Source organism: Nicotiana attenuata, unplaced genomic scaffold (genome assembly GCF_001879085.1).
Source record: "Nicotiana attenuata strain UT unplaced genomic scaffold, NIATTr2, whole genome shotgun sequence".
NCBI lineage: Eukaryota > Viridiplantae > Streptophyta > Magnoliopsida > Solanales > Solanaceae > Nicotiana > Nicotiana attenuata.
The window spans coordinates 77,879-87,134 of record NW_017670300.1 but is presented as its reverse complement, the minus strand read 5'-3'; positions in this window follow the sequence as shown (position 1 = coordinate 87,134).

Below are 9,256 nucleotides of genomic sequence, written 5' to 3'. Positions count from 1 at the left end.
AGCATCTTTGACCACGGACATGTCTCTTTTGCCTGAAACCTCACCTTCGCCTTACGGTGCTCGTGAGGGTTTTCACCAATAAGACTCTCTCATTTTGATTTCTCTCAACTCACTTCGCCTTACGGTGCCCGTGAGGGTTTTCACCGATAAGACTCTCTCATTTTGATTTCTCTCAACTCACCTCGCCTTACGGTGCCCGTGAGGGTTTTCACCGATAAGACTCTCTCATTTTTTTACTTTTCCTTGCACTGGAGTGCTGCCCCTGATGTGAATCACTTCGACTTGCTCGTATTGGCACTTCCTGAAGATTGATCGAAAGGTCTTTCTTTGGACCGTAATGCAGGCTTTTGGATAGGGTTAGAAAGAAAGGGTATAAAAGGCTCTAAAACAATTCAATATGGGTTCGCAACTACAACTTTCGGAATCAACTTTCTTGCACAACCATAACTGCTGCCCCAGTTCCTTTTGTGAGGACTTTTGGGATTTTGTTTTGATGTGACTGAACCCCAAGGAGAGGCTGCCTACGTACCCTTTCGGGATCAAGTCAAACGTAGTTCAGGTAATAGAAATTACGTTCGTTGTCGCGATCTTTCCTTTTCTTCCACTTTTCTTTTCTTTCCTTTCATTTCTTTTCTTTTCCTTTTCTTTTCTTTTCTTTTCTTTCCTTTTCTTTTCATTCTTCTTCTCATTTCTTTTGCCTTTCTTCATTTTCTTTTCTTCTTTTTCTTTTCTTTTCTTTTTTTTTCTTTTCTCTCTTTTTTTTTTCTCTTCTCTTTTTTCTTTTCTTTTTTTTTTCTTCTTTTTTCGTTGGACTGTGGTTTCTTATTTCTTCACTGTTTTGCCTTGCTCGAACTTCCGAGTTGTTATTGATTCCGAAAGAGGGGTACGAAAGAAAGTAAATGAGGCTCAAGAGGGGTAACAAAGGATAAAGTGTTTGGATAGTAGAACAAAATGCCTTCGTCATTTCAATCTCAAAAATATGCCAAATACAATAAAGTACAATTAAACCAAGAAATCATACATAGTATCGCTTGACTGCGTCAGAGTTGATAGCCATTTCTACACATTTCCCTTCCACATCTGTCAAATATAAAGCGCCATTGGACAAAACTCTGGTTACAACAAATGGCCCCTGCCAGTTTGGGGCGAACTTTCCTTTTGCCTCAGCCCAATGAGGTAGGATACGTCTCAACACCAACTGCCCTACTTCAAACTTCCGCGGACGCACTTTCTTGTTATATGCTCTTGCCATTCTCTGTTGGTACAACTGACCGTGACACACTGCTACCAATCTCTTCTCATCAATCAAACTTAGTTGTTCCAAGCGGGCTTTAACCCATTCAACATCATCAATTTCCGCCTCGGCGATGATCCGAAGGGACGGGATTTCAACCTCTGCGGGTATTACTGCTTCAGTTCCATACACCAGTGAATAGGGAGTCGCCCCTACTGAAGTGCGGACAGTAGTGCGATAGCCTAACAGGGCAAAAGGTAACTTCTCATGCCATTGCCTTGACCCCTCTACCATTTTCCGAAGTATTTTCTTTATGTTCTTGTTAGCTGCTTCGACTGCTCCATTTGCCTTAGGACGATATGGGGTGGAATTGCGGTGCGTGATCTTAAACTGCTGGCATGTCTCGGCCATCAAATGACTGTTGAGATTGGCACCATTGTCTGTGATGATTACCTTCGGGATCCCAAACCGACATATGATATTCGAATGCACGAAATCAACCACTGCCTTCTTGGTCACAGATTTGAAGGTTTTTGCTTCAACCCACTTAGTGAAATAATCAATAGCTACCACAATGAACCTGTGCCCATTTGACGCCGCTGGCTCGATTGGACCAATGACATCCATTCCCCAAGCAACGAACGGCCATGGTGCTGACATTGTATGCAATTCAGATGGTGGAGAATGAATCAAATCTCCATGTACCTGACATTGATGACACTTGCGCACGAAACTGATGCAATCCCGTTCCATAGTGAGCCAATAATAACCTGCTCGGAGAATCTTCTTTGCCAATACATATCCACTCATATGAGGTCCGCAGACTCCCGCATGTACCTCAGCCATGATAACTGTAGCCTGTTTAGCATCCATGCATCTCAACAATCCAAGATCTTGAGTTCTTTTGTACAACACTCCTCCACTGAAGAAAAATCCGCTTGCCAAGCGTCGAATTGCTCTCTTTTGATCCCCTGTAGCTTGTGCTGGGTATACTCCCATCCGGAGATATTCTTTGATATCATGGAACCACGGCTCACCATCAAGTTCTTCTTCCACCATATTACAATAAGCATGCTGGTCTCGGACCTGAATCTGTAACGGGTCCACATAAGCCTTGTCCGGATGATGTAACATTGACGCCAAAGTGGCCAAAGCGTCGGCAACCTCATTGTGAATCCTTGGAATATGCCTGAAGTCTATTGATTGGAACCGTTGACAAAGTTCATGCAAACACTGCCGATACGGTATGAGCTTCAAATCTCGCGTCTCCCATTCACCCTGAATCTGGTGTACCAGAAGATCCGAGTCACCCATGACCAAGATTTCCTGGACACCCATGTCTATAGCCAATCTCAATCCCAAGATACATGCTTCGTATTCAGCCATGTTATTGGTGCAATAGAAACGAAGTTGAGCAGTGACAGGGTAGTGTTGCCCTGTCTCAGAAATCAGTACCGCTCCTATCCCAACACCCTTGGCGTTGGTAGCTCCATCAAAGAACAGTTTCCATCCTGGCTTCTCGACTTGTTCTAATTCTTCCACATGCATTATCTCCTCGTCAGGGAAGTATGTTTTCAAAGGTTCATATTCATCATCAATTGGATTCTCGGCCAAATGATCAGCCAGTGCTTGTGCTTTCGTTGCAGTCCGAGTCACGTAGACAATGTCGAACTCCGTAAGCAAGATTTGCCATTTTGCCAACCTCCCTGTGGGCATGGGCTTCTGGAAAATGTGTACTTCAACGGGTCCAGCCGAGAGATGAGATAGGTGGTATAGGCTGACAGGTAATGTTTCAACTTCTGCGCTACCCAGGTTAAGGCACAACACGTCCTCTCAAGTTGAGTGTACTTTACCTCATATGATGTGAACTTCTTGCTGAAGTAGTAAATTGCCTGCTGTTTCCTTCCTGTGATGTCATGCTGCCCCAGTACACAACCAAAAGAATTGTCCAACACAGTCAGATAAAGGATCAAGGGTCTCCCCGGCTCCGGCGGGACCAACACGGGTGGAATAGCCAAATACTTCTTAATCTTGTCAAATGCTGCTTGACACTCATCCGTCCATCTGACCGCAGCATCTTTCTTTAGCAACTTAAAGATGGGCTCGCAAGTCGTTGTAAGCTGGGCAGTGAACCTGCTGATGTAATTCAATCTGCCAAGCAAACTCATCACCTCTTTCTTGTTCCTCGGCGGCGGTAGCTCCTGAATGGCTTTGATCTTGGACGGGTCTAATTCAATACCGCGTCTACTCACTACGAATCCCAATAATTTCCTAGATGGAACTCCAAACGCACACTTTGCTGGATTAAGTTTGAGGTTGTACCTGCGGAGTCTCTAGAAAAATTTCCTCAAGTCCTGGACATGGTCACATTGTTTTCTCGACTTTATGATCACGTCGTCCACATAGACCTCAATTTCCCGATGTATCATGTCATGGAACATGGTGGTCATTGCCCTCATATACGTTGCCCCTGCGTTCTTTAACCCAAATGGCATGACCCTATAACAATACGTTCCCCAAGGCGTGATGAATGCCGTCTTTTCCGCATCCTCCTCATCCATCAAAATCTGGTGATAGCCCGCATAGCAATCCACGAAGGAACCAATTTCATGTTTGGCACAATTTTCAATCAATATGTGGATGTTTGGTAGTGGGAAGTTGTCCTTCGGACTTGCCTTATTGAGGTCCCGGTAATCTACGCACACTCTGGTCTTTCCATCCTTCTTTGGCACAGGCACGACATTGGCTAACCAAGTGGGATATCGCGTGACCCGGATAACCTTTGCCTCAAACTGCTTGGTGACCTCTTCTTTGATTTTCACGCTAATGTCTGTTTTAAATTTCCTTAGCTTTTGCTTAACAGGGGGCATGCTGGATCGGTGGGCAATTTGTGGACCACCAAATCAGTGCTTAAACCAGGCGTGTCGTCATATGACCATGCAAAAACATCTTTGTACTCAAACAATGCTTTAATTATCTCTTCTCTGAGCTGTGGTTCCAAATGGACACTTGTTTTTGTTTCCCGTACATTCTCCTGATCCCCTAAATTTATTGCCTCTGTGTCATTCAGATTAGGTTTGGGTTTCTCTTCAAAGTGGCTTAATTCTTTACTGATTTCCTCAAAAGCTTCCTCATCATCATATTCTATTTCGTCATCACACTCAATTTCTTGTATTATTATGTCTGAGTTAGATTGGCATTTAAGACCGGGCTGAAGACTCCTCATGCATGACACATCACTGAAGCCAGCATAAAAGGGACTGTACAAGAAAGAAAAAAAGGCAAAAATAACAACTATCAGGAACGAAAAAGAGGGAAATTGCATTTCATTAATATTTAAGATAACAAGGTTTAACTCATCCAAACGGACGGAACATAGCATCCGAATTACAACCTTGGAAATGATCCAGATTAAACTGAAAGGAAATCAAAACTAACTACCAAGACTCCCTCCGGGTAGGAAGGGGAGTTGCTTCCCAATTTTTAAGCTTTGCCTGGGGCCCCACGAACTGAACATCTGCCTTGCTTGGACCTTCTCCGGCCTCCAATACATTCACCTCATAAAACAGCTTTTCAAACCTCTCAATCAGCTCCTTGTCGGGATCAACCACACCACTGGGCATTGCTGTTGCTAGGCGCTTCTTAGTACCAGGCCTGACAAAGGAACGGGAAAGGCGGGGGATGGGTTTTGGAAGGGTCCATGCTTTCTTTTTCATTTTTCTAGCTCGCCTTATGTCTGCAGCAGTGGGCTTGAAACCTAAACCAAAAGTGTCCAGGTTTGCAGGAAGGGATACGGGCTGTACGATGCCTTGTAAAGAAGCACCCAAGCCTTTTCCAGGTACAAATTCGTTCTTCAGCATTTCCGACGCAACCATGACGGATGCAGCAGCTACCTGTGGCACAAGATACACTTCCCTTCCTGGATCTTTTCAACCAATACCGTATCAAAGACTTGATAAACCCATGGACCTTTGTCATCCTCAGCTTCTATGAAAGGCACAATGGCATCACCCAGAGTACACGAGCTATCTTCCCCATGCACCACAATCTCTTGCCTATCCCACACAAATTTAACCATCTGGTGCAAGGTAGATGGCACTGCCTTTGCTGCATGGATCCAGGGTCGGCCTAACAAAAGGTTGTAAGAGACAGCCACGTCGAGCACCTAGAACTCCATAGTGAATTCAACCGGACCTATTGTCACTTCCAACACTATATCCCCGACTGTGTCCTTGCCTCCTCCATCAAATCCTCGCACGCAAATGCTATTCTTATGAATTCTCTCACCGTCCACCTTTAACTTTTCCAGGGTGGAGAGAGGGCAAATGTTTGCACTGGACCCGTTATCAACAAGCACCCGGGTGACCACAGAGTCTTCACATTTCACCGTGAGGTAGAGTGCTTTATTATGTTCAGTGCCTTCCAAAGGCAGCTCATCATCAGAAAATGTAACCCTGTTGACCTCAAAAATCTTGTTTGCTATTTTCTCTAAATGGTTCACAGAAATCTTATCGGGAACGTGGGCCTCATTCAGAATTTTCATCAATGCCTGGCGGTGCTCATCTGAGTGGATTAGTAATGATAGAAAAGAGATTTGTGCCGGGGTCTTTCTCAACTGTTCTACAATGGAATAATCCTGTGCCTTCATCTTCTTAAAAAATTCTTCTGCCTCTTCTTCAGTTACAGCTTTCTTCACTGATACTGGATTATCTTTGGTGAGTTTAGCCGTTCTCAGCTCGTCAGGAGCAAAGCATCTCCCTGAGCGAGTCAGTCCATGTGTTTCACAAACTTCTTCCTTAACTTCCTTTCCCTGATACATCACTGTCACTCGGCCGTAATTCCATGGGACGGCCTTTCCAGTGATTACTGGTAGCTGAGTCACTGGCTTGATGACAACCGGCTCTGTGCGAGCCCCTTTCACAATCACAGCGGGCTTGACAGCTGCCCCGGACACTACCACTTTAACTGGTTCTTGTTTTTCTGCAACACTGCTCAAAAGCTCTTTCTTCATCACTACAACTGGTTTGCTAACTGTTTCTCCTACCTTGATCGATGCTCTCTCCTTTGCTAGTTTCTCATTTGATCTATCCTCACTAGCCCTAATCATCATTATGGTTTATGACGGCTTCTTATGCTCTCCCTTTTGGATTAGCTCGATCATATGGGTCTCGTGATGAGTTGGTAATGGATTTTGGGTGATGTTAGGCGTTTCTGGGGCTTGTACTTCAATTCGGCGGGTATCAATGAGCTCTTGGATAGCCGTTTTCAAATGCCAACATTTTTCCGTGTCATGTCCTGGCGCACCTGAGCAATACTCACAACTCACAGAGTGGTCCAGATTCCTTGGGGGAGGATTTGGCAATTTGGGTTCAATCGGGTTCAGCATGCCCAACTGTCTCAATCTATGGTACAAGCTAGTGTAAGATTCACCCAAGGGAGTGAAAGTCTTCTTCTTTTGCAGCCTATCATTCTTAAATGCAGGGTTAGGTCGAAAACTGGTTCCAGCGGGATTTCTGTTGTTCGTTGGGGGTGGGTAGGTGTTTTGAGCTGAGTAAGTATTTTGTGGGGTGGGTGTGCGCCATTGTGCATGGGTAGGAGGTTGGGGGTATGTTTGGGCATGGTGAACAGAGAAATTGGGGACAGGAGGTGGGTAATAGTGCTGCGATGGGCCATATGGGGTGTGGGGGTAGGTTTGGGGTGAGGGCGTGGTTGGTGATAATATGGTGATGGACCTCTGGACCAAGCTCTCGATTCCACTACTGCAACCTCTTCTTTCTTCTTCTTTCCCAATACTCCTCCAGTGCCGCTCTGAATAGCCTGAGTAGTTGCTTTGATTGCTGAATAGCTCATAATTTTGTTAGACTTGAGACCCTCTTCCACCATACTTCCCATTTTCACGACCTCGTTGAAAGTTTTTCCCACTGCTGACACCAGATGACCATAATAGGTTGGCTCCAAAGCCTGAAGGAAATAATCAACCATCTCGTTCTCTTTCATTGGAGGATCGACTCTTGCTGCCTGCTCTCTCCACCGAAAACCATACTCTTTAAAGCTTTCTCCGGGCTTCTTCTCAATTTTAGTCAGTGACAGACGGTCCGGGACAATTTCGAGATTATACTGGAAATGACATGCGAATGCTTGGGCCAGATCGTCCCAAGTGTACCATCGAGCATGATACTGTCGTGTGTACCACTCTAAAGCTGCTCCACTTAGACTTTGACTAAAGCAAGCCATCAATAACTCATCCTTTCCTCCAGCTCCTCTCATCTTGCTGCAGAACCCCCTTAAGTGGGCCACCGGATCACCTGGCCATCATATAGGTCAAACTTGGGCAACTTGAATCCTGCTGACAACTGGACATCAGGAAACATGCACAGGTCCTTGTAGGCTACACTCACTTGTCCTCCAAGCCCCTGCATATTTCGGAATGACTGTTCTAAGCTCTTAACCTTCCGTATCATTTCCTCTTGCTCAGGGTTTCTGGGAGGCTTTTCTTCCTCAGCTGAGAGATCAAGGCGGGAAGTGTGAGGGCATGGCTCTGGTGGTTTGAAAGTGGCTTTGGGTGGGTAATACTGGTTATCATGGGTTTGGAACAAAGGTTCGCTAGAAGACCTGTGTAGTGTAGCAGGTGGGGGAGCCACGAACACAGGAGTAATTGGCGGTGGAGGGCATGGGATTTGTTTGGGTGGTGGAGGTGGTGGTGTTTGAGAGGTGGTTCCGTAGTAGTGCTGGTAAGTAGGGAAAGCAGGAGATGAATTCACTGTGGGAGGATCTTGAGGCTGAGCTAGTGGTGGGAGGTAGGTAGGGTTAGCAGGATAGGCTGGTGGTGGATGTCCCTTCGACCAGGCCTGGTACATCTCGGCCATTTGTTGCTTCAGTTTATACATCTCCTCCTTCATTGCATTAATGTCCACTACTTCCTCCTCCCTAGATGGGTCGACAATGCTTGCTTCCAATTCCTGGTTGACCATGTTTGACTTTTCCTTAGAGCGGGTGTTGTAGGGATGGGTTGCTAGAATGCCAGTCAACTTAACCACTTGCCTGGGCTCATCAACAACAACTTTGTTAGTGGTTAGGGCATTAACAGATAGATAACCGCATATTAGGGAGTGAATGCACCTAAGCAGTTAACCATTTCTATTATGCCTTTGCTTGGTTGCATGCGTCATCCCGGCTTTCCTTTATTTCTATGTGCCACTTCCTTTTATTTCTATTGTTTCCTGCCGCTCTCTCTTTTTGCATTTTCTCTCCTATTTTTATTATTTGGTTACGGTTGAATCCTATGGAGATTGCCTACGTATCACGACCCCGTGTGAATCAGACCAAACGTAGTTCGCGAAGAATAAATGTAAAATAGAAGCAAAATATTTTTTGGGAATTTCAAATTTATTGATAGCAACTATGTCTATTACAAAGACTCAAAGCGGACAGACTCTAATGCAGAAAATAACTACAGACACCACCACCCTATTCTAGTTCAAACAAAAATACAGACTCACTCTACTGACTGACTTTAAAGGAAATACAGACTCCAGCATAAACGGAAATACAGACTCAAATGACAAACTCTAGTAGGAAAAGAGATACAGACTCAAAAGACAATCATGAATACATTAACGCTCCTGGTGCCCGCGGGACATCGTTCAGTCTCGCCGCGGGCCTATATGCAAGTTCCCCTTGAAGTCTGTCCAGGTCATTCATTATCTGCTTCACAAATATCATCACTGATGCAAAAAAGGTGGTACGGGTCATGTTCTCGCACATTTGGCATTTCCTAGTAATAGAATGAGCAACGGTTAAGATTCTCTCTCTGATTCTGCCTTTTTCTTGAAGCAACTGCCCTATCTGTTGGGTCCTAGCCTCCAAAGTTTGCTCAGCTGCCTGGCTTTGTTCCCGGAGTTGTTGCAAGTCCATTTCTAATTGTGCCAACGCCATGTAACAATGCTCTCTTTCAACTTTGAGTTCTTTTGCCTGTTTGATCATTCTGTTCTCTGTGGCAATGACCTTTTTCTTTAATCCTAT